The 23,810-nt window shown below is 45.3% G+C and overlaps 1 protein-coding gene and 1 pseudogene across 1 annotated transcript in view; one reads left to right on the forward strand and one right to left on the reverse strand.

Moving 5' to 3' along the window:
• Positions 1-23,810, reverse strand: part of PALLD (palladin, cytoskeletal associated protein) — a 375,092-nt gene that overhangs the window by 149,496 nt on the left and 201,786 nt on the right. The gene's annotated exons all lie outside the window — the stretch shown is intronic.
• On the forward strand, positions 8,671-9,067 carry LOC133098116 (large ribosomal subunit protein eL31-like; annotated as a pseudogene).

A 23,810-nucleotide genomic window follows, 5' to 3' on the forward strand; every position in this document is an offset into this window, starting at 1 on the left:
GCCCGAATCTCCTCGCACAGTTGTAGACTCAGATCTGCTGTCTCATGGTCAAGTGCACGTGTCTGAATTTCTGACTTGAAATTGTGGCTGTCCCATTTACATCTTTCCCTGGTAAGAATAACGCCGTGTTGGAACTAGGCTACGCATCCTTTGCCTTTATTGTGTCCTGTCAATTTCCATGCCTTTGCTGAGAGCCGGACATGCTTTTACGCGGGAGTGAAAAACTGACACTCCTCAAACTGAAGGTGAAACGTCCTCCCAGACCTCACCCCCAGGGCAGGGTCCCGGACAGGACATCCTCTCTGGGGGATGACTTGTCCACGTGGCTGGTGTGAGCAGGACACCAACACTCCTGCACGGTAGCCGGGAAACCTTGGCATAGGAGCAATAAGCAGTAACAACAGTAGCTGCCTGCTGTGAAGTACCTACTGTGTACCTCTCTCTACCTATACATAGAGGCAATCTGTAGCAAATGGACTCCAGCTGGACCTGCAATCTGCTTCATTTCAGATATCAGCTCCAAAGTCTCCACTTATCAGCACTGGTTCTTGACGGCAGGCGTCCAGGTGTCAACGCTTTCCCTGGACACCTCGCCAGCCTGGAATCCTGCAGATTCCTTTCTCAGATAAACACCAAGTCCCTTTTCTGAGACCCTTCCCCACGTCATCTTCACGGATGGCTCTCAGCCGTCAGCTACTGTCTCTACCTCCTTTGACTGTTTCCTCTTCCAGGCAGGGTCTTTATAACTGTAATATTTTCAAGTGGTTATCATTCACGCTTTTGACCTCTTGATATACCAACTTATTTCCACCTTATTTTAGCAGACTATTTTTAAGAGCAGTTTTAGGTTCACAGCAAGACTGAGAAGAAGGTACAGAGATATGTCCCCTGTCCCCCCAAAACACGCACAGCCTTTCCCCCGCCATCGACATCCCCACCAGATGGGATGTTTGTTACAACTGATGAACCTACACTGACACGTCACTGCCACCCAGAGTCCAGAGTTTACATGAGGCTTCACTCTTGGGGTTGTACATTCTATGGGTTTGGACAAATGTATGGGTTTGGACCTGTATCCACCACTATGGTATCATACAGAGTAGTTTCCCTGCCCTAAAAATCCTCTGTGCTCTGCCTATTCATCCCTCCCTCTCCCAACCCCTGGCAATTCCTGATCTCTTTACTGTCTTCATAGTTTTGTCTTTTCCAGAATGTCACAGAGTTGGAATCACACAGTACATAGCCTTTTCACACTGGCTTCCTTCACTTAGTGATATGTGCATGTAAGGTTCCTGCATGTCTTTTCATAGCTTAATAGCTCATTTCTTTGTAGCAGTGAATCATATTCCATCATCTGGATGGACCACAGCTTATTAATTTTGGGAGTAATGTCTAACCCACTGAAATAATAACTTTCACAAGATCCATAGGTTCACAATATTCTTCTGCCCTGGGAAAAGAACTGCTGCAATACCCATAAACTGATTGGAGATGGAGAAAAGTTTGTTATCCATTCAAATATCTACTGAGAGGATCTCCGTGCTAAGCACTGCTAATGCTGGAAGCACGTGGTAGTAAAACAGGGCCTCTGCCCTCAAGGCTTCATCTTTTGTGTCACCGGTTTTCCTTCTCAGGCTTAACTGCAAATGCTGGAGTTCCAAGTCCCTCCTCCTGATGAAGGGAATGGTCTGATTTGGGTAATCCGATAATCCAAGCAGGCTTTTTAGAATTCGCATATGCATACTGTGTGCTTAAAGGGGGAAGAAAGAAAATAAGGAAACCGTGTCAGATTAAAAGACTAGATCCAAGCTGGTGAAAGAGGAGAGAAAAGCAATGAAAAACAGGAACATTTTATTGACTAGAAGGAGGTGGGGTGCAAACCTGATTTTATTTTGGACCCGTGACTTCCTGGCCTCAGTGTGGTTAGGATAAGATAAAACTTAATGAACGGATCTGACGGATCGGCTCGACATTCCTGAGCACATACAGCAGGAAAAAAATGTTAATCTGGAAGTTTCATTCAACCCTCGTCTTGTCTCCTGCACACAGGACTCAGCATCTCCCAAAGATAAACTGTTCCTCTGGATTGTTTAGATCACATGCAAAACTGCTCCGGTAGTTCTTATATCAACAGTGCTTTTACGACCAACCGAAACAATCACTTGGAATCTTGTAGAATGTATTCAATTTTAAAAGTTGACTGTGACAATACTGGAATGAAGAAGGAATGAAAATAGTAGGAGAGAACTCTTTCTAATACACACTTTGTGATACATTAGAATATGTGCTTTTACAGGGAAACATTATTAAAATATAAATATGGGAATGTAACCATGTAGAAACACATAATCCAAAATAAAATTTCAGCTATTATATTATCTCAATTCTCTTTTTAAGTGTTACTTTTTTTTTTTTTTAAAGAACGCATCATTATTTGCCCAGCATCTCAGTCTCTAAACTAATGACACTGCCTCTGTTTGTACTTTAACTAACATACCCCGTAGAGTGGGGCACCCCCAAATAGTATTCGTTATATACAAAGATGAGTCAAAAGAATGGAGTAAAAGAAATATTGAACCAGGAAACTCGGGTCCTGGGTCCTGGCTTTGATAGAGATGATGCTGACGATAAAAATGACCATGGTGATGATCATAATGATGATGCTATCGATTTTCAGCCACTTACCGCGTGCCAGGCATTATGCTAAGAGCTTTACATGAATGTATTCTCATGTAATCATCTCAAGAGTCCTGTGAGTGCCAATATTATGCCATTTTCTAGATGATAAAACTGAAGCTCAAAGAGGGTGAGGGACTTATTCAAGGTCACGGCCAGAATAACGAGGTGGTGAAGATTCACGCTGAGGCCTGACCCCAGAGCCTGTACTGTCCTCTTCATCATAAGACCTCACCTGCCAAGTCCCTTATGATCAGCGGTCTCATCTTGTTTCCTAGAAAAACGGAGGCGTTGGAACAACTGACCTCGGAGGATCCCTCTGGCTTTAAATCGTCTGAATCCTTTGGTCCATTACTGGGAGACCGTGAGATTGGAGTCCTATTTTTCCCAGGGCTTTATCTTGGCCATGTTTGGCTCTGCTCTACACCCTTGAGAAATTCGGGGAGTCTGTCTGTAACCCCGAGTTGGCGGCGGCTCTGCAGGTGCCCTGTGGACCGACCACGGTGCAGAGAATAGAGAACTGCTGTGACGGGGATGCCCTTGCCTCCTGGTCTGTGTCCCTAAACAGGTCGACTCAGCAAAGCAAAGGGCAGCAGAAAGGAGAGGCCCCTGGGGGCCGCCCTGCAGCTCACCCTTTCCCCGGACCTGCAGGGCTCTCGAACTTTTATCAGACACCACTCTCTCCCCCAAGGGGGGTCTCCCCTGGGTCGTCTGGGGAGGGATTGCTGGTCATAGGGAAACAACGGAACCAAGGCCATTGCCACTGAGGGTGGTCCTCTGGGCCGAGGGCTTTCCCGGGTTGGGGGTTGCTGGCTTCTGACATCAGGCTGCTCCCCCAACCCTGCTTTGCCAGGGAGGCCAAGGGCGGAGACCCCCGCGGAGCTTCCAGACTAGTTTTCCTCTGGGGTCCACTCTATCTGGAGCAAACACTTCCCAGACCAAGGAAGCAGCTGCCCATCTGCTACATTGTAAACTGCCAAATTCCCCCTGTTTATGCTGTGTTTGTTTTGGGAAATCCAGGAGATGTCCACAGATACACAGAGCGCTCCTGAGGGTGTTTTGAGGATTGCAAAACTGAACCACAATGAAAGTCAAACTGAAGCGAGCTTTTATTTTTGGGCTCCCTGCCAGGCCCGAACAAACAAAACAGGCAGAAAACAAGCAAGGTTAGAGGTCCCGTCAGCGACCTCATTCAAACTTTCTCTGTGCAGCAAAAACAGGGGATCTGTTCCAACCAAAGCTCTGTTTGACCTGAAGCTGCTTACAGACCTCAGATCACATACTGCTCGCTTACTAGGAACTGAATACAACCGAATCTTTCATGACAAGGTGAGAGGAATTTTGAGCAAAGGAGAGACTTCTCACAGGACTGCCTGATGACAGGACAAGAAGCTCCGTCGTTACAGCCTTTATCGAATTCTGTAGTGTCCCCATGTAAACACCTCAAGTGCAACTGAACTAAACTTCTGTCCTAGACACTGTGCTACTTGAGAGGGCTGATGCCTCCATGGATAAGCTCCTCCTCCAGAATAGGACGGCCTAGCGATGTAAGCAGGTGTCAAATGGATAAACGCCACTCAGTGTGACAATAAATATAACCCGTCCATTAAGCCCACTCATATTTACTGAGCGCCGATTGTGTGCTAAGGCTGGGGTAGGGCTGGGGCAAAGCTTACAGGACGGACACAGCCTAGAGGTGTCCGAGAACCTCTAGTCTCGTGGGGAGACTACCCTCAGAGAGTAAAGACGTGAGGGTCCCCAGGGCGGAAGCCCTGAGTCCAGCGGGGGAAGACGGCGACCTAAGGCAGTCTGTGCCTCTGGACGGCGGGGTATGGGCTGCTCGCGGGAGGGCTGGCCAGGCAGCTGGAGGGGCGCAGGTGAAAAGGCTGGGGGTCCAGGGGCAGCACCTGAGTCACTGAGAACAGGGAGGGAGACTGTCAAGGCGTCCTTGGCTGTTTAAAGAAAATCCAACTACATGCAATAAACGGCTTGCTTGTTTTCTCATCTGGTACTGAACAGGGCTGATAACTCACTATCCACTGGAGCTTCTGGTCAGTGTGGGGAGGGCTGGGTAGTGAACGAAGAGGGCTGTAGCCAAAGGCCAATAAACCCGGCATCCCAGCAGACCCGTGCAACCTGCGAGATCTTTCCAAACACTAAACACTATTCACAGACTCCTATTACTGATTTTCCTACACCCTCATTGGGAAACACTCTCCTAGCAGGTTGGTGTCCGAAGCATCGGAACGGCGCAAGAAAGAACTCCTGGGTCAGGTGTGTTCCCAGAGCAGAAACTGCCTTTGTCCCCAAGACGCCGCGCGTGTGGTCGTCCAGCCAAATGAAGCATTTATAACGTACAACATCTCGATGCCGCCCTAATACTTTAAACACACACAGTCTTCTCCTCCGTGTGACTTTTTCCTTCTCCAGGACAAATATGGCCTCGATATTGAGCCAGAGGTCAGAGAGCTAAGGGCATCTCCTTTGTGGGAAAGCAGAGCCTGCCTGGGTCAGATAAAGGCGAAGGATGTGCACAAGAGACACTGGGTACGGAACTCAAGGAGGACTTGGAACCAGTGACAACTACCGAGCTGACGCACAGAAGCCGTGAACTACGTGTAATTAAAACCCACTTATTTCCCTGCAGAGAAAAGTCAGGTGGGCACAATGCACACTGCTGTCCGGACTCCCCTCAGGACAGCCAAGGGGACCTGTGGGAACCCAGCAGGCCTCGCTGGGGGCCAGCGCATGGTGCCTGCGCCGTCCCCGCGGCGTCCTGACCTCGAGGCCCAGCCATTGGGCATTCTGGGGAAGAGACGAATAAAGTCAGCTGTGGATTAAGTGCATTCTCTCCCCTCTGCCGCTGACACAGTGCTCCTGGCTGCCCTCCAGGATTTGTCCAATACGAGTTTCCTGGGACCACTGGACCTCAGCAAAGAGGCACCCGTGTTCCAGGTTTTTACAGCGTGTATCGCTCGCTCCCACGCCTCGGGACAATTATTCTCATCAAAGAGATCACACATCCAGCACAAAGGCAAGGAAGGAATCTCTTCCAGAACTTGACTTCCTCACTAGCTCAGAAGCCAGCAACCTCTGTAACAGAAGTGAAGGCATATAAAAACATTTTCTGGAAGTGTCACTATTCCCTTTAACGTTTCTCCCATTTTTGATATCTCAGAAATATGACAGTGGCACCAACTGGCCACTGAGAGCTCCCACCACCCGGAGTTTGATTTGTACAGACGTGAGCCGACAGACCCTGAAGCCAATGGGAAACAGTTAAAACGTGGGATGAAGTTAATCGAGCCCATATGACACTTAACATTCTTCTCTATTAAATAAAGGTCACTTCTTCCAAGAGACTATTTCGAGCAAATAAGATTTCTGCAGTTGTGCAAGACTGAAGCTAATTAAACAGCAGAGCAAAATGGAAAACAGATGTCACAGAACATTTTAAAAGATTTTAATGACATCCTGCCTGTTTTCTTAAACTCATTTGTAGTTGCTATCACCATCTGCCCTGAAGTTCATGAGTGGTTGGGAGGGCAGGATTTGCATCAATTTCACGTCACTGGCAGTAGGAAAGCCATTCAAAGGGAAGTGTGGCCGGGGGAGTCTTGCAGAGTCTTTTTCTACACAACCTGGCCAGCTTTTTGGCTTCAACTCTTGAACTCTTTTAAATTAACGTTTTCTGTCTTTCAAAAGAACTTTCCATCCCAGCTACTCCGACTCTAGCTTTTTTTACCGTCCTTTCCAGTCGTCTTGTGCTCAATTATCCTGAACACACCTGTTATGTTGACTAAGAAACTTAATATCTGTCAGTTTCAGCTCAGAAAAAAATCACAGCATGATGACATTTTCTGGAGACAAAGTCATAATGAACAAGTAGACACATCAACAATTAGACTTCTGATGTCTTTTTCCAATATTATATCCACAATTCAAAATGGCCAAGTCTTCCTGAAACAATCAAAATTTCGAATTAGACTGAGGGACGAAGCAGGTTTCCTCTCTTCAACAGCGCATTCACCGAAGGAAAACGCAGATGTGTAGGAGGGACCAGATAGGGAGCACAGGGCCGCGTCACAATTTTTCTTCTTCTATAATTTGTCTTTTCAAAAATCTTTTAGGATGCTTCCCAGTGTTTGAGACCCTCTGATGACTGTAGACGTGCGTCCTCGAGTGGCTTACAACACTCACAAATGCTTGATATACGGGGAGCTCAACCGTCCATTGAGAACGGCCTGGACCATCTTCTCAAATCTTCCTGACACGGTCGTTAACAAAGAGGAAGCAAGGGCTACTGCGGCTGCCTGCTGTGTATACAAGATCCCTGTGCAACCACAAGTCAGGAGTTGTTTTCCACGGCCAAACAATGATGTCTGCTAATCAGGGAGGAGAGGACACAGGTAAATGTTGCAGGAGAACCAGAGAGGGGTTCCCGTTACAGCAGTGAGGACGCAGCCCCAAGACAAGCTCCCCACGGGGGACGGGACATGTGTCCTGGGCGACGGTGGCTGCCGCCAATGCTGCTCACGTGGGCAGAGGGCAGCCCGCGGCTCCTGGGTTAGCTGTCATCAAAACCGGCCATTTTCCCTGCCTGGACGTTAGGCTCGCAGGCCTTCTTTTCATTTTCTAAGAAAGCTTTATAACTGAAACTGTCCAATAAATATTTTACTTATTCATTTTGCCATCTGCAACATGTGACAGTCTCGGTATTATATATGAAAGCAAAGAAGTAGAATAATGGAAACACGAGCGACTGACTTGCTGTCAGCTGGGGTCGGTGTGAACACGGGGGTGGGGGGGAGTTTACAAGGATTCACGAGGGGAGAGGCAGGAGACAGAAGGAGCCGTCTGGATGAACTGGGATGTCCAGGCCTACGTCGGGTGGGGCAGCAGGAACGGCCTGGGGGTGTTGGGGTGGGAGGCGGACACGGATTAAAGAAACAACGCTGAGATTACCGATGGCTGAGGGCTGTCTGTGACGCCTCACATTCCAGCCTCCCGTGAGTGCCCCCTGCCATGCCGAGGTGCCACCTCCCAGCCCACCGTCACGTCATTATCCTAAGTGTGTGTCTTCTGAGAGTGAGCTCTTAGTTACAGAAAACAACTCCTGCAGCATCACTGATTCCAAATCCTGACTCCCAACCAGTTTTAAGCTCCCCTTTCTCCAATCGGTTTCTGGCCACAAAACCAATGAAAAATACAGAATGCAATGGCCTTGGAAGTTGAGAAGTAGGACAAAGCTAATGTGGGTTAGAAATGAGAGCGAGGGGGCAGATGCCTTCCGTGCCTGGCGTTCACAGATGCTGCCTTGGGGAGCAGGCTTGTGGCCAGGGACACAGACAGCCCGTGGCCACGTCGGCCTGAACCCCAGCCCTGCGGCCCAAAAAGTCGTGTCCGTCTCGGTCTTTGAAGCAAGACATTAACCTCCCAACGGCAGGACTGTTCCTTTGAAGGAGCAAGGGCTGAGCGATTCCTTCTTTCGGCCTCTTGGTCCTGGTGGGTTTCAGGACTCTCGGGGCTGCCGGGGACTCGGGGAGCAAAGAGTCACCCCCAAGAGGCTCTTAGTGAGTCGAGGGAAGCATGGAGGGATTAGTGAGGCTGCCCACCTTCGTGGAAAGAACCAGAAGCTCACCAACCTCACCAGGGAATGCAGAGGAGAGGTCGGGGAAAACAAAACAGTGAGCTTTCATTTTACCACCAAGCACCTTATCAGTAAAGGAATTGCTCCTAGAATAAAACCTTGCCATCTGCCACGTGTGTGACAGTGAACACGTTGTATGTAGAGAGAATCTTTTCCAAACTCCTCGTGACCAACAGAGCCGACTTCCTCCTAATGGGCCTGAATGTCGCCAAGTGTGTTTTCTTTAGTTTCTCACCCTACAGATGTCTTCTTCATCTGGTACTCAAAAATATCAATACTCACATACAATTTTACTTTAAAAAAAAAAAAAAAAGCAGCTTCCTTTCCAACCCCGGCCCAGCAGGATGGCTCCCGCAAAGAAGGGCGGTGAGGAGAAGAAGGGCCGGGCCGCCATCAACACGGTGGTGACCAGAGAATACACCATCAACATTCACAAGCGCCTCCATGAATGGGTTTCAAGAAGCCTCCCCCTCGGGCACTCAGAGAAATCTGGAAACTTGCCATGAAGGGAACTGGAACTCCACCAGATGTATGCATTGACCCCAGGCTCAACAAAGCTGCTGGGCCAAAGGAATAAGCAATGTCCCGTGTTGCATCCAAGTGCAGTTGCCCAGAAAACGTAATGAGGGTGACGATTCACCAAACCAGCTCTATACGTTGGTTACCTGTGTACCTGTCACCACTCTCAAAAATCTACAGACAGTTAATGTGGATGAGCACCAACTGCTGAGGGTCCAATAAAGTTATAGAACCACAACAACAACAAAAAAGCAGGCTCCAAATATGTCTGACATCGACCAGCTCAGAGTTCTCTGAGTCGTGAGCATCTTGTTCATGCCACAACCTTGAGGACTGATGCTGGGCACAGCCCGTGTCTGCCCTACTCATTTTGGAGGGCAAATAAGATCCGGGTGTTTGAAGGAGAAGGGCACACAGACTGGCATCTTACTTTGCGTGGAACCTCAGGCAGCAAACAGAGCAAACACAGGCATCCACCTGCATGCCTCCTTGGGCTCCAAAGGGCTCCGGAGGCTGCTTGGGAAAGAACGAGGTTTCAGGAGAACCCCCCATGCAAACCCTCTTCATCCATCAGACGAGGCTCTGAAGAGGTCACAGCTCACGTCACTAACCTCCCCCTCGCCCTCTGCAGCTGCTTCTAACTGTCTGCTTTTCTCCGTCTCTTCACCACGACTGGCAGCACATTTTGGACCCTGGGGTCACTAGTAATTGGAGGCAAGAACTTGAGGGCCTCTTTGGGAATGTTTTTAAACCTGCTGGGGCAGACGGGGATCCACTTGCGTGAGCTCCGGAACAGCCATCCGACTCCACCCACGTCGAATTCCGTTTTCTCAGACAACGGAGGGAGAGAGTCTCTGAACACCGGGCCCTCTGAGCTGTGAGTCGTCTCAGGAGTTGGGGTGACTCCGTGCCCCGCTGTCAGTCCTCACTTTCCCACCCTTTCTGGGAAAGAAAAATGGACCCGAGACACAGTTGTGGTCGATGACACTTAAGGGAAAGTCTGCTGGAAAGGAATTTCCCCAGAATAAAAATAAACAGAGCCTCACAAGACGTATGGCCTCTGCCCCATCCCTCCGGCTCTGGACGCTGGTGTGAGGACAGGGTATTTGGGGCTGCAGCCACCTCACAACCGTGGGGACTCCGGACACACACTCACATCCCTGAGCTCCTGAAGCAGGTCCGGCCGCTAGCACATGGACGTCCTGTGTGTGTGCGCCTCAGTATGTGTATACAGCAAAATTCAGGCATATTAATTAGTAAGGCAAACATTTTAAACGCACAAAATGATGCCATTTAAATATTTATTTATTTATTTAGGCTGTGCTGGGTCTTAGTTATGGCATGTGGGCTCTCAGTTGCAGTGTGTGGGATCTTTAGTTGTGGCACGCAGACTTCTTAGTTGCAGCATGCGGACTTAGCTGCGGCATGTGGGATCCAGTTCCCCGACCAGGGATCAAACCTGGACCCCCTGCATTGGGAGCGTGGAGTCTTATCCACTGGGCCACCAGGGAAGTCCCTGATGCCATTTTTTGAGAAAGGAGAAATGAAAGCAAAACCGAGGCAGTGAGCTGAGCCCCACTAACCCATGCTTGGAGGCGGAGGACCACTGGAGCTCCCCACACGGCACCCCTGGACGGCTCCTGGGCCTTTGTCTGCATCTCCCCGTGGTAAGGTTTGTGTCAATCTGTGCAAGTTGGTCAAATGCCCAGCTATCCGTAGGGGTCACTCCACTTTTCACATGGTGGCAATAAAAATAATGTGCAAACATGGGAGGTACAGGGACAGGGAAAGAGAAAGTCAGACAAAAATGATGCAGTGAACCCACACTTTTCCAGAAGAGACGCTTCTAGCCCCCATCGGGGACACAGACCCAGAGCTAAAACCTACGGCTCCAGCCTCAAAGGAAAGGGGGTTCCTCGCCGCGGGATGGTGGGCTGTGTAAACAGCAAGGCAACCTACTAGATGCACCCAAACGCCAGCACCCAAGGGAAGGGAGGGGTGGAAAAATATTAACACTTAGGGAAAGGAGCTTTAGAGTATGAGTGGGTTCCCCCCACCCCAGAAAGGCACAGCCCTGTCTGCTAGAGAGAGAAATCATCTACCCAGTAGATGGAGTGGATGGAGGGGCGCCCAGGCCTGGAGAGGAGGTGGGAGTGAGGATGTGAGGGCGGTGAGGCCTCCCAACGCCCTGGGAAGGGGCCTGGAGCGGAGTCTGGTCTGGCAACGGGGAAGGACGAGGCTGCCTTGACCTGTCTTTTGAGCCCAGTGGCATGCTGACTGCATCGAGCAGGACATCTTTAGGGACAAACAGCCCTAAATGTTATACTGCCTGAGCCCCTCAAAGGCTAACAGGCTCCATCTTTGATATTCATGACATTGACCCTGACCTCCAAGAAGAGTACGCCATCGAGAGGCAGATGTTTCAGAACATTTCCAATATCATGAGGCTCCTCCTCTCCTTCTTTCCGCTTCTTTCTAATTTTGGTACTTAGAGGACTAGCGTGAGTTTTCCGGAAAGTTCCCTTTTAAAGACTATTGTGTTCCTCGAGGTTGCTTTTTAAAAACCGCTGCAGTAGCTTATCTGTGACAAAGGCTGATGAAAGCTGAAGACAGACATGAAATAATATAAGAAAGTGGTTGCCCAGAGCGGAACAAGGCTCAGACCAGAAACACGTTCCAACGAGAAAAAAAGGAGACTGGCAACTCCGCACCATCTCAGGCTGCACCATCCCCCGGCCTCACCCCCACCCCAAACCTTTTAACATGGAAACAAGGCAGGACATACCTAGACTGTGGCCTAGACACCCCGTGTGGGCTGCTGAGCTACTGACGAGCTTTGTGTAGCAGAGGCGCACATGGTTCCCTCCACCCGCAGGACACAGATAACGTTCTCAGCTCGAAAGGAAACCAAACCCCAGGACTTATACCACTGTTTAATGTTGAACTTCAAAATACTAAATACTGTTCTTAGAAATAAATGAGTTGCTGTAGTTAGTTGGGCTTCCTAATTAAGATGTGTATTTGAATCCTAGGTACAATTTCCAGAAATTTCCCAGAGCTCATGATTTTTAAGGGTAAAATTGATACCTCAGGTAATCAGGATTTGAGATTTTGCTAACGACAGTGATATGACTGGTAAAAACATTTCACTTTTCATTTGTTGCTAATGACTAAAGCACACTAATATTTGATCATTAAAATTATGACTAAATTGTACTCATCACGCTGGTCATACTTTTCAACACGTCTCAACAACTTAAAAAATGAATTAGTTGGCACAAGAACAGACACAAAGATCAGCGGAACAGGGTAGAGAGCCCTGAAATAAACCCACACACCTATGGTCAATTAATCTACGACAAAGGAGGCAAGGATATACAATGGAGAAAAGACCACAATGAGATATTACCTCACACCTGTCAGAGTGGCTATTATCAAAAAGAATACAAATAAATGTTGGCAAGAATGTGGAGAAAAGGGAACCCTCATACACTACTGGCAGGAATGTAAATTGATGCAGCCACTATAGAAAACAGTATGTAGCTTTCTCATGAAACTAGAGTTACCATATGATCCCGCAATTCCACTCCTGGATATATATATCTGGAAAAGACAAAAATTCTAATTTGAAAAGATAAACGCACCCCAGTGTTCATAGTAGCACTATTCACAATAGCCAAGACATGGAAGCAACCTAAATGTCCATCAACAGATGAATGGATAAAGATGTGATACATATATACAATAGAATACTACTCAGCCATAAAAAAGAATGAAATAATGCCACTTGCAGCAACCTGGATGGACCCAGAGATTATCATACTAAGTGAAGTAAGTCAGACAGAGAAAGGAAAATATATGATACCGCTTATATGTGGAATCTAAAAAATAAACCTAGTGAATATAACAAAAAAGAAGCTGACTCACAGACAAAGAGAACAAACTAGTGTTTATCTTGGGGAAAGGAAATGGGGAGGGAAGAGGTAGGTGATTAAAAGGTACAAACTACTATGTATAAAATAAAACAAGCCACAGGGGTATAGTGTACAGCACAGGAAATACAGCCAATATTTTATAACTATAAATGGAGTATAATCTTTTAAAACTGTGAATCACTATGTTGTAGTGAAACTTATATAATATTGTAAATCAGCTACACTTCAACTAAAAAAAACAGTATGGTACTGGCATGAGGATGAACGTATCAAAGGAACAGAACTGAGACTCCAGAAAATAAACCCATATGTGTATGGTCAACTGATTTTTGACAAGGCTGCCAAGATCATTCAATGAAGAAAGAATATTCTCTTCAGCAAACGGTGCTGGTACAGCTAAATATTCACACATACAAAAGTGAAGTTTGACCCTTACCTCACACCACATACACAAAATAAAGCACAATCAATCAAAGACCTAAATATAAGAGCTAAAATTATAAAACCCTTAGAAACACTGTAGTAAATCCTCATAATTTTGGATTTGGCAATGGTTTCTTAGATATGACACCAAAAGCACAAGCAACAAAAGAAAAGATAAACTGGACTGCATCAAAACTGAAAACTTCTGTGTATCAAAGGATGCTATCAAGAGAATGAAAAGACAAGCCGAAAGATGAGAAAGACATTTGCAATCACACATCTGATAAAGGCCCACTGCCCAGCTTACAGAACGGACACTTACAGTCCAACACCCCAATTAAAAGATGGGCAAAGGACTTGAAAAGACATGTCTCCAAAGAAGATGCACAAGTGTCCATCAACAGATGAATGGATAAACAAAATGCAGGATATTCATACAATGAAATATTATTCAGCCATAAGAAGGAATGAAATACTGAATAATGAAATCCATGCTGCAACATGGATGAACCTTGAAAACACTATGCGAAGTGAAAGAAACCAGACACCAAAGGTTACACATTGTATGATTCCATTTATATGAAGTATCCAGAACAGGCAAATCTATAGAGACCGAAGGCAAATTAGTAGCTTCTTTGGGATGGGAAATGGGAGTCTGGAAGGAAGGTACTCTCTAAAAGGTACAGGGTTTCTCTTTGATGATGAAAATGTTCTAAAAAGTGACTATGGCGATGGTTGGACCTACCTGTGACTACACTAAAAACCACTGAATTGTACACTTTAAATGAGGAAAGTGTATATACAGTATGTGAATTATGTCTCAATAAAGCTGTTAACAAAAGAAAAAAATGAAGTAGGCAAATAGTTAATAAAAGCTAGTTAATTTTCAGCACTTATCCACTTAAAAGGAAAACATAAAAGAATCATGTAAATTTATAGAGTTTCAGGATTAGGAATGAAAATACTTTGTATTTAAGAGGTGAATTAAGAATACCAAGAATCCTGGGCTTCCCTGGTGGCGCAGTGGTTGAGAATCTGCCTGCCAACGCAGGGAACACAGGTTCGAGCCCTGGTCTGGGAAGATCCCACATGCCGCGGAGCAACTAGGCCCGTGAGCCACAATTACTGAGCCTGCGCGTCTGGAGCCTGTGCTCCGCGACAAGAGAGGCCGCGATAGTGAGAGGCCCGCGCACCGCGATGAAGAGTGGCCCCCGCTCGCCGCAACTAGAGAAAGCCCCAGCACAGAAACGAAGACCCAACATAGCAATCAATCAATCAATCAATCAATCAATCAATCTTAAAAAAAAAAAAAAAAAGAATACCAAGAATCCATGTTTACATGAGGTCTGAAAAATTCTTTTGACCATAAGTTTCTAGTTTATCTGATTCATGTGCACAATATCAACGTTCTCTTTGTAAGAGTGAGAAACACTTCCATAAGTTTTCCAAGCTATTCCACCCTGAAAATGGAGCTCCTAGTTTCGTGATCATGTTCTAGTTAGCACTTGTTCTGTGTGAAGTAGTTTAAGTGGAGAAAACAATGCGGGGTGAAGAATATACTATCAGATTATATAAAATAAACACATCATATATATTTTAATGTTTCTGATGAATCACGTTCTACTTCGGTTTAACACTTTGATTTGCCCTTAGATAACCTCAGCTTGACTAGGAATGGAATCATTTTAGGTAAGAAAAGGGAAGAATTGCGCTTTGAGCTCATGTTTGCTTTTGGAACCATTATTAAACACCCTATGCTTTTCCGACATTTTTGGTTATGTTCTCTGGCCTTAGATAACATTTCCAACAGACCCGGAACTTCTGAACAGGAGTGGATAAGTGACTGCCTTTCTCCAAGAAAAGGCCACAGGCCTCCTCCACGTCAACTCAGGTTGTTCTGGACTAACCCCCAACAATACAGATTCAATTTCCTCTGTACACAATGACTCAAGCCTTCTTCACATCATCTCTACATTTGTTTTTCAAGTTATTTACTACTTGGCACTGAGTCTAAGTCAATCACCTACATGATAATAGGAGAGGAAAAGGGAAAGGCGGTTTCAGGAGAACTGACAGAAACATGTCAGAACTTCAGAAACTCTCTGTGGAAGAGGGATTCTCCCAGGCCACAGACACGGATGCGAGTTCTGGGTTGACTGTACTTTGCAGAGGTCTTTGTCACAGGAGGAGAAGTGGACAGGCCTTGGTGAATTTAGAAACATCTCCCTAATGATATATCAGTTGGTTAGCAAAATAAAACGCTTTGAGGGCTCCAGCATTTCATGAGAGCATGACAAGCAAGTATGAAATTTCAGCCCTTAGCCAGCAGCGTGTGACACGTCTTCTGTTGGTCTGTGAGCAGTGTTTCCTGCACAACTACAGACCTTAAGCTTGCACAAAAGAAAAAGCTGTCTACCAACATTTTGTAGCCTTCCATCAGCACTTTCCCCATTTCTGATATTCAGCGTGCTAAAGTTCATACGTGTAATTTTCAGGAACTCTAGGGTGACTTGAATGAAAACAAAAGCTCCCAATCAGTGATTTTCCATCAATTTTTTTCTCTCACTACATTTTTAAGGTGGAGGAAGAAAAAAGGAACATAACCTAGGAAAAAGTCCCGTATTTTTTTTTTTCTGTGCAAGTTTTGAAAGTTGCTTATTTCAGAAGCTTTCTATGTGTGTAGTCAAGGAACAAAAGAGTCACTGTACACATTCTCTTAATAATAATAATCAGAACAATGACAGGTAACATCAGTTGGGTACCCGCCCTGTGGCACGGCTCTGTGCCAGCACATCACTCCCTGTGACCACAGTCCTGTGACATAGGCACTCATCCCTCCCTTGACTCAAGACGAACTGAGACTTGGGTCAGTGAGAGGCTTGTTCAAGGTCACCTCGTTGGGTGGAGGTGGAGATTCTGTCTCTGTCTACACTGCTTTCTGAGGCTAGAAAGAATCTCCCTTTAAAAACAAGGTCCAAAGTTGTAAACTGTCTTTTACTAACAAGTGGTGGATTGAATGGCTGCATTTTATTTTTGTTCCTTCCTTAGATCTGAGAGAGAGAGAGAGAGAGAGAACAACTGTGATTTCACTGGAATAGAAAGTGCAGGGAGCTGTCACTGACTTACAGGAGGTGCCCACAGGAGGTGGAGCAAACAAGAAGGAAGCTCACTTGAGCAGCTGAAGGCCTGGCCACTAGACCGCTGTGAAGGTGGGGAGGGATGGCTCTGAGTACAGGAGGACAGGCCAGCTCCACCTGCCCCTGGAGCCCCTTGGCCATTCCTCCTCCTCATCTTTAAGAGTCAGGAAGCTTCCACCGTGGGGACAGAGAGCCAGCGAGAGTCAGACCCAGCGACGCCTGGCCCAGCAGAGAGAAGGGGCGAGAGAAGAGGCTGAAGACGGGCGTGGGAATTAAATGAGCATGTCCTCTGAGTGATGGAAGCCAGCCCTGTCCCCGTTCAGCTCCCAAATGCCGTCTGCCAAGCACGTCCCTGCCCCGTCCACCCTCAGCCAGGGAAGGAAACGGAATGCTTTTCTTTCTAGAGAAACTCATCAACCTACGAGGAAAGACCTGCAGATACTGACATTTTGGGTCCTTGCTAAGTCCTAGGTGATGCCTACCAGCTGGCAAACCCCCAGCAACAATAGAGTTTCCAGTCAACGTGTGGGTGCCAATCAGCATGAGACGTTAAAGAAAACCTCAGACATGAAATTTAGCCCAAGTAGATTTAAAAAAAAAAAAAAAAAAGGAGCTTGAGGGAATAGAGAAAATGCAGAAAATTGGGGGGAGGGGACGGACTAAGTAACAACAACGACAGTCGCCCCCCAAAAACCTCCAGTGATTAACAGCTGCAAAGAGATAAAGGTCATTACAGCACCCATGACAGGGTGAACTGACAGGATGCCACAGGAAATTTAGAGAACGAGAAGGAAGCCTCGGGAAATGAAAGTATGACAGCAGAAATGACAAATTCAGCAGGAAGCATGGAAGACAAAGGTGAAGAGATCTACAGAAAGTACAATGAAAACAGGCAAGAAAAGAAAATCAGAACCTCAGTTCTAATGTAGGAGTTGGAAATATCATGATAATACAAGTTTCAGAAAGGACAGAGAGAGTGGAAAGGAAATAAAAAAATAATGAGAAAATTTCCATAATGTATACTCATGAGTTTTCAAATTGAAAGGGCAACTATCCTAGCTAAATATCCTGTACAATGTCTGAAAAATACTGCATATCACCAAGCAAATTTCAGAGCACCGGGGATAAAGAGGAGATTCGACATACCTCTAGAATGAAAAAAATAATAGGTCACACACACAAAGGGCCAGAAAGTAGGTTGGCATTGGACTCCTCTACATTAGCACTAGAAACTAGAAGAAGCTGAAGCAATTTCCTCAAAATTCTTAGGAAAACTCTATCATTCCAAACCAAGCCAAACTGTCATTTCAGTGTGAGGATAAAATAAAAACATTTTTCAGACAAGTAGGGTTTAGAAACCATTGGTCCTTCACACTTTCTGTGAAAGCTACTGGAGGGTCTGCTTCTGGCAAATGAGAGAGGAAAACAAAAAAGTGAGACACATGGCATTTAGGAGCCAGGGAACCAGGAAAGAAAAGAGGTGAAGACACTTCCATGATGACAGTGAAGGGGGGTTGAGGGGAACAGCTGTGTTCTGAGCGACAGAGCAGCTGGTCAAGAACGGAGGAGAGGATGCGGGGACTCTCCTGCATTTCAGACATTTTCACGTCAGGACAATGACATGAGAAACACGAGGTTTTATGCACCCCTATGTTCACTGCAGCACTATTCACAATAGCCAGGACATGGAAGCAACCTAAGTGTCCATCGACAGAGGAATGGATAAAGAAGATGTGGTATATATATATATATATACAATGGAATATTAGCCATAAAAAAGAATGAATAATGCCATTTGCAGCTACGTGGATGGACCTAGAGAGTATCATATTGAGTGAAGTAAGTCAGACAGAGAAAGACAAATACCATATGATACCACTTATATGTGGAATCTAAAATAGGACACACATGAACTTATTTACAAAACAGAAACAGACTCACAGACATAGAGATCAGACTTGTGGTTGCCAAGGAGAGGGGGAGGGAAGGATTGGGAGTTTGGGATTAGCAGATGCAAACTATTATATAGGATGGATAAACAACAAGGTCCTACTGTAGAGCACAGGGAACTATATTCAATATCCTGTGATAAATCATAATGAAAAGAATACGAAAAAAGAATATATATGTGTATAACTGAATCATTTTGCTGTACAGCAGAAAGGAACACAACATTGTAAATCAACTAGACTTAAAAAAAAAAAAAAAAGGAATGCTTAAGAAGATGCTGACTAGCTGCCCTGATGGTCCCAATGAGACCCAACAAGGATACAGACAGTTCATCATAAAAACAAACCCACGACCGAGACAGGAAAACAGAGTGAGTGAGCCAGAGGGTTATCTTCCAAATGCATCAATAATTCATATTGGGTCACTTATACTTGCACAAAATCTCTGAAATAGTTTCTTTGTGACTTAAGCAATTCCTTATTTTGAAATGTCCCATCAATGCAACATGCCCAGGTTACATAAGTAGCTGCAATTAAGACTTTCTGGAAGAAAAACGCCCAACATGTGTACTAAGTCTACATGCAGGATGACAGTAACTGCTCTTATCGGAATAAATATCCACCCCATCACCTGCCTTTGTCAGGGGTGGACCGCCCGATGCACGGTGGAGACTCTTGGATATGACTGTGTAGAGTGGTTTTTCATTCCTGTAAATTCCTCGATAATCCTGTTGCACCTTCAGACAGTGTTCTGAGTTCACGCTAATGTCAACATGAACCATATATGAGCAGACTGCTTCCTAGCACAAGACATGCTCACACCACAGGAAACCATCAACAAAACGAAAAGGCAACCCACCAAATTGGAGAAAATGTTTGCAGATGATATGACCAATAAAGGGTTAATACCCGAAATATACAAACAGCTCACAAGACTCAACAGTGAAAAAGCAAACAACCCAATTAAAAATGGGCACAGAAGACCTGAGGAGACATTTTTCCAAAGACGACATACAGATGGACGACAGGCACATGAAAAGATGCTCAACATCACTAATTATCAGACAAATGCAAATCAAAACCACAATGAGGTATCACCTCACAACTGTCAGAATGGCCATAATCAAAATGATAACAAATAACAAACGTCAGCGAGGATGCGGAGAAAAGGGAACCCTCGTGCACTGTTGGTGGGAATGTAAACCAGTTCAGCCTCAATGGAAAACAATATGGAGGGTCCTCAAAACTTAAAAACAGAACTGCCATATGGTCCAGGGATTACACTTCTGCGTATTTATCTTCAGGAAATGAAATCACTATTTTGAAGAGATATCTGCACCCCCATGTTTGTTGCAGCATTATTTATAGTAGCCAAGACATGGACGCAACCTAAGTGTCCACTGATGGATGAACGGATACAGAAATAGAGATGTTCCCTCTCTCTCTCTCTCTCCCTCCTCCCGCACCTTCCACACACACACAGGAATACTATTCAGCCATAAAAAGAAGGCAACCCTGCTATCTTCAACAACATGGATGGACCTTGATGGCATTATGCTACATGACAGACCGAGAAAGACAAATACTGTATGATCTCATTTTTATGTGGAATCTTAAAAAAAAAAAAAAGAAAAACCCAAAAACAAAAAACTGAACTCATATACACAGAGACTAGATGGGTGCTTGCCAGAATCTGGGGGTGGTGGGATAAGTGACATGGGTGGAGGGGCTCAAAAGGTACAAACTTCCAGTTATAAGATGACTTAAGTTCTGGGATGTAATGCACTGCATGGTGACTACAGATAGCAACACTGTGTTGCATATTTCAAAGCTGCTAAGAGAGTAGATTTTTCATGTTCTCATCACAAGGAAAAAAGCTTGTAACTCTGTGAGGTGATGGGTATTAAACGGACATATTGTGGTGACCATTTCACAATACACACATATATTGGAAACACGCTGCACACCTTAAATCAATATGGTGTTATATGTCAATTATAGCTCAAGAGAAAAATTTAATAAAAAAGACCCAAAAAGTTGATGTTTATAAATTTCATGTGAAAACAGATCGCGGAGGAAATCTGACACCAGGGGGAAAATGACTCACTGATCTGGGAATAAATCCAGAATAAATGACAGATCGCTCATAACCAAGTGGGATGCAGTCAGCTAGAGGGACTTGGTTATTTTCTCATATCACCCTAAATTAGTTTGTTCTAGACTCTGTGGAGGGTACACTGCAGACTGATAAGGACTTGGGAGAAAGAGAGGAATTCAAAACTTTAATTTATCCATTTACAGATACTCACTGTGTCAGGGCAACTTCTAGTCACTTTTCAGAGGTCAAGCTCTTAAGAAATCAGCCATCCATCTCAGACCAGCCCCCCACCCAAACCCCTGACACAGACCCGGCCTTGCAGGACCGCCTCCCCAAACACTCCCAATTGGGAGCTGTCTTTGATGCCTCCTGTCTGCCTGGACCCCACGTAGCCCCTTCATTCCACTCCAATCCAGGTCTATATGTTTGGGGCCTGAGCTGGGTCCAGGAGGAAGTCTGCGTCATCGCCTGCCTGCATCCATCCCTGCAAGATGGTCAGGTATGAGAAGACAGCAGAGAGGTGCAGCCTGAGATGCAGAGCAAAGGTAGGACCGGCCAGGTGGGCCCCAGGCTCTAGAATCTATTTCCATGGTGCCTTCCCTTGTCCTGACTGAAAGGACCCAGAACAGAGACAGCATTGAAGAGATGCACCTTCCTCATTCCATCCCAATTGTTGTAGGAATTCCAGTTTACTGAGATTGCTTCCTACTGGCACCAAGAGTGCAAAACAGAACTCTGCTGTATAAAAGCAGCCTTTGGCCCTTTGTTATGTGCGAAATAACGACATGCACATTTCCCTGTAGGTGATACCATGGTGAACACAGGAGCAGAGGTCCTCAGCAGAAATCAACTTCTCAAGTAATGGACACTCAGGGGCCATCTAACTGCTTTTAGAAACCTCCCTCTGCCATTTTTTGGTAAAAATTAAAAATTCTCTATTATCTTTCTCTCCAGTAAGGCAGCTGTTTAGTATCAGACTGTTATAGTAATGACAAGACCAAACATAATTCTGCTATTTTAAGATAGAATAATTAGAACACACATGAAGTGAAACTCCTGCTGTTATTCTAGAAGGTCCCATCGTGAAACCCTCTTCTCTGTCAGAATGCTTTGTGACAGAATAAAAATAAATGTGAACATTTCACATCTGATTTAGAGGACGCCCTTTGAAGAAAACAACTGCTATGAAGGAGAGGCGGATACCAGACAGGAAACACGATCACCCAGAGCGAGACTTCACCCCCGTGACCAAAACTACTTGCAAGTCCAAGCTACAAACTCCATTTTAGAAACTACAGAAGACATTTTTACTTTGCACTGCATTGTACTCAGGCCATATTTCATAGCTTTTTTTTTTTTCCCCTACAAACAGTACTACATGTAATGATACATCCCTGAAACCAGATGGCACAGGAGCTATTTTCCAACAAAGAAAGAAACAAGGACGAGAAAATATTTGTGGTCTTTCCAGAAATCTTTCAAAACCTTCACATTTAATGGCAATTACTAGGAAAGCAGAAAGTTTGAAATGATAGCCGAGCCATATAATTACCCATATTTGACCGATTTATAAACTCCTCTGAGAAAAAAAAGAAGACCAGAGAGCTGGACCTACTCCTTGTGGTCCCTGACATGCATAGTGAAGTAAAAATATTTGGATAGTATGTTAGTGATTCCACGGTTTTACTAGCTTTGTATCAGGAGGCTCACAGCTGGAGTCCCTCAAAGGCCGCCTACAGAGGATACACCCGCCACTCCATGGACATAAAAAACCAGATCCGCAGGACACTGTGAAACGGAGCCAGCCACAGAGCAAGCATGCTCCAGGGTTTCTGAGTTGAGCTGGGGCAGAGAAGTGAGCTCTAGCAAACAGTGCGAACGGAGACAGCGACACTAACTAAAGGTTCTTATTTACTAAGGCATTTCTCCGGAACTTCAGGAAAAAAACCTTGACAATCACTGTGTATCCTCCTAACAGCCTTGACAGAAGGAGGTGCCCGTACTTTCCTCGTGGGAACCTCTGCATCCAGGGGTCAGAAGACGTGAACTTTGTACAGCAAAGTTGGAGGTCCTGATTGCAATTAATTTATAGTTTCCTTTTGAATGATGGAGCAAATTTGTGTGTCAATTTATGTGTGATTATCCAGCCAATGTGTTTCATGAAAATCTACATATTTTATCCAATTTGTTTAATATGTACCTTATTCTTAAAACCAAATGAAAGAACATCTAATTCCTTTCGAGTAATGGTGCAAATCTGTGTCTCAATTTATGCGTCATTATCCAGCCAACATGTTTCATGGAAATCTATTTTATCCAATTCGTTTAATATGTACCTTATTCTTAAAACCAAAGGAAAGAATATCTAATTCCCTGCCACATATGGAAAAGGTTTTCAAAAACCAACATTGATTCCAGTGCTATCCACAAGGTTTGTGTAATCATAACTTTAGTCAAGTAAGGAAACAGTCATTCTTAGGTTTGTTGAGAAAATGAACAGTCTGCTTTTACACGTGTAAGAGGAACCAACTCAGATAAAGCTCCCTGTGACTAATGTTTTCACCATTAGGTGATGGCTTCATTTGAATGAAGGACTTACACATTCACAGAGAAAAAGGAAATCAATGGTAAAAAAAAAAAAAAAAGGGCAAGCTAATGTATTTCAGCATGCAGCAGACAGAAATAAATTCTCTCGTAGTAGAAGTTGTGGACACAAACTAAAATCCAGTACATATGGATTACAGACTCATGAGCCTTAGCTCAACTGTTCTTAAACGATTGTTTTCAAATATCGAAATCTAGGAAAGAGGCTTGCTCAGTAAAAACCCAGCTCAAGGTCCTCCTTGGATAGAAGAGGTAAGCAACTACAGAACGGATCACAGCGCTACAGGGGAAACGAAGTAAGTAGGGACGAACAAAGAAGTACAAACTATACCAGAAATGGCTCCTTCCACTTCTAACTACAAAGGCCCTGGGTTGCTCTTTGTGAAACACCAGCAGGTGATCCCAAGGGTGCTGTGACATCCTTGCCCTCCCACCTGCCTCGTCTGATGCAAGCCCGGCCCTCCACTCTCCTCGCGGTCTTCCTTCTCCTCCTGCCCCCAGACCCCTCTTCTATGGGATTATCTGTGGGATTCTTTGTTTCTACCCAACATCCCACCTCCTCAGTGTCATCGGAAATGCTTCTGTGTTGACTGGAAGCTGGATTTCCTTGAGGACGTTACTAACCTCATCGTGATCTCCTCTGAGCAAGGAGAGTCCTGCATGGTCCTGGATCCCCAATGCACTCTTAGCACAGCTCCGCCATCACCCCTGGGCAGCCGCCTCTCTTTCCATCTCCGTGCTCCTGCATCGCACTCCCTCTCCCCTGCTTGTCACCAACGACCTTGGCCACGTCCTCACTTTGCTGATGGCTTCACTACT

The sequence above is a fragment of the Eubalaena glacialis genome, chromosome 9, assembly GCF_028564815.1.
Source record: "Eubalaena glacialis isolate mEubGla1 chromosome 9, mEubGla1.1.hap2.+ XY, whole genome shotgun sequence".
Taxonomy (NCBI): Eukaryota; Metazoa; Chordata; class Mammalia; order Artiodactyla; family Balaenidae; genus Eubalaena; species Eubalaena glacialis.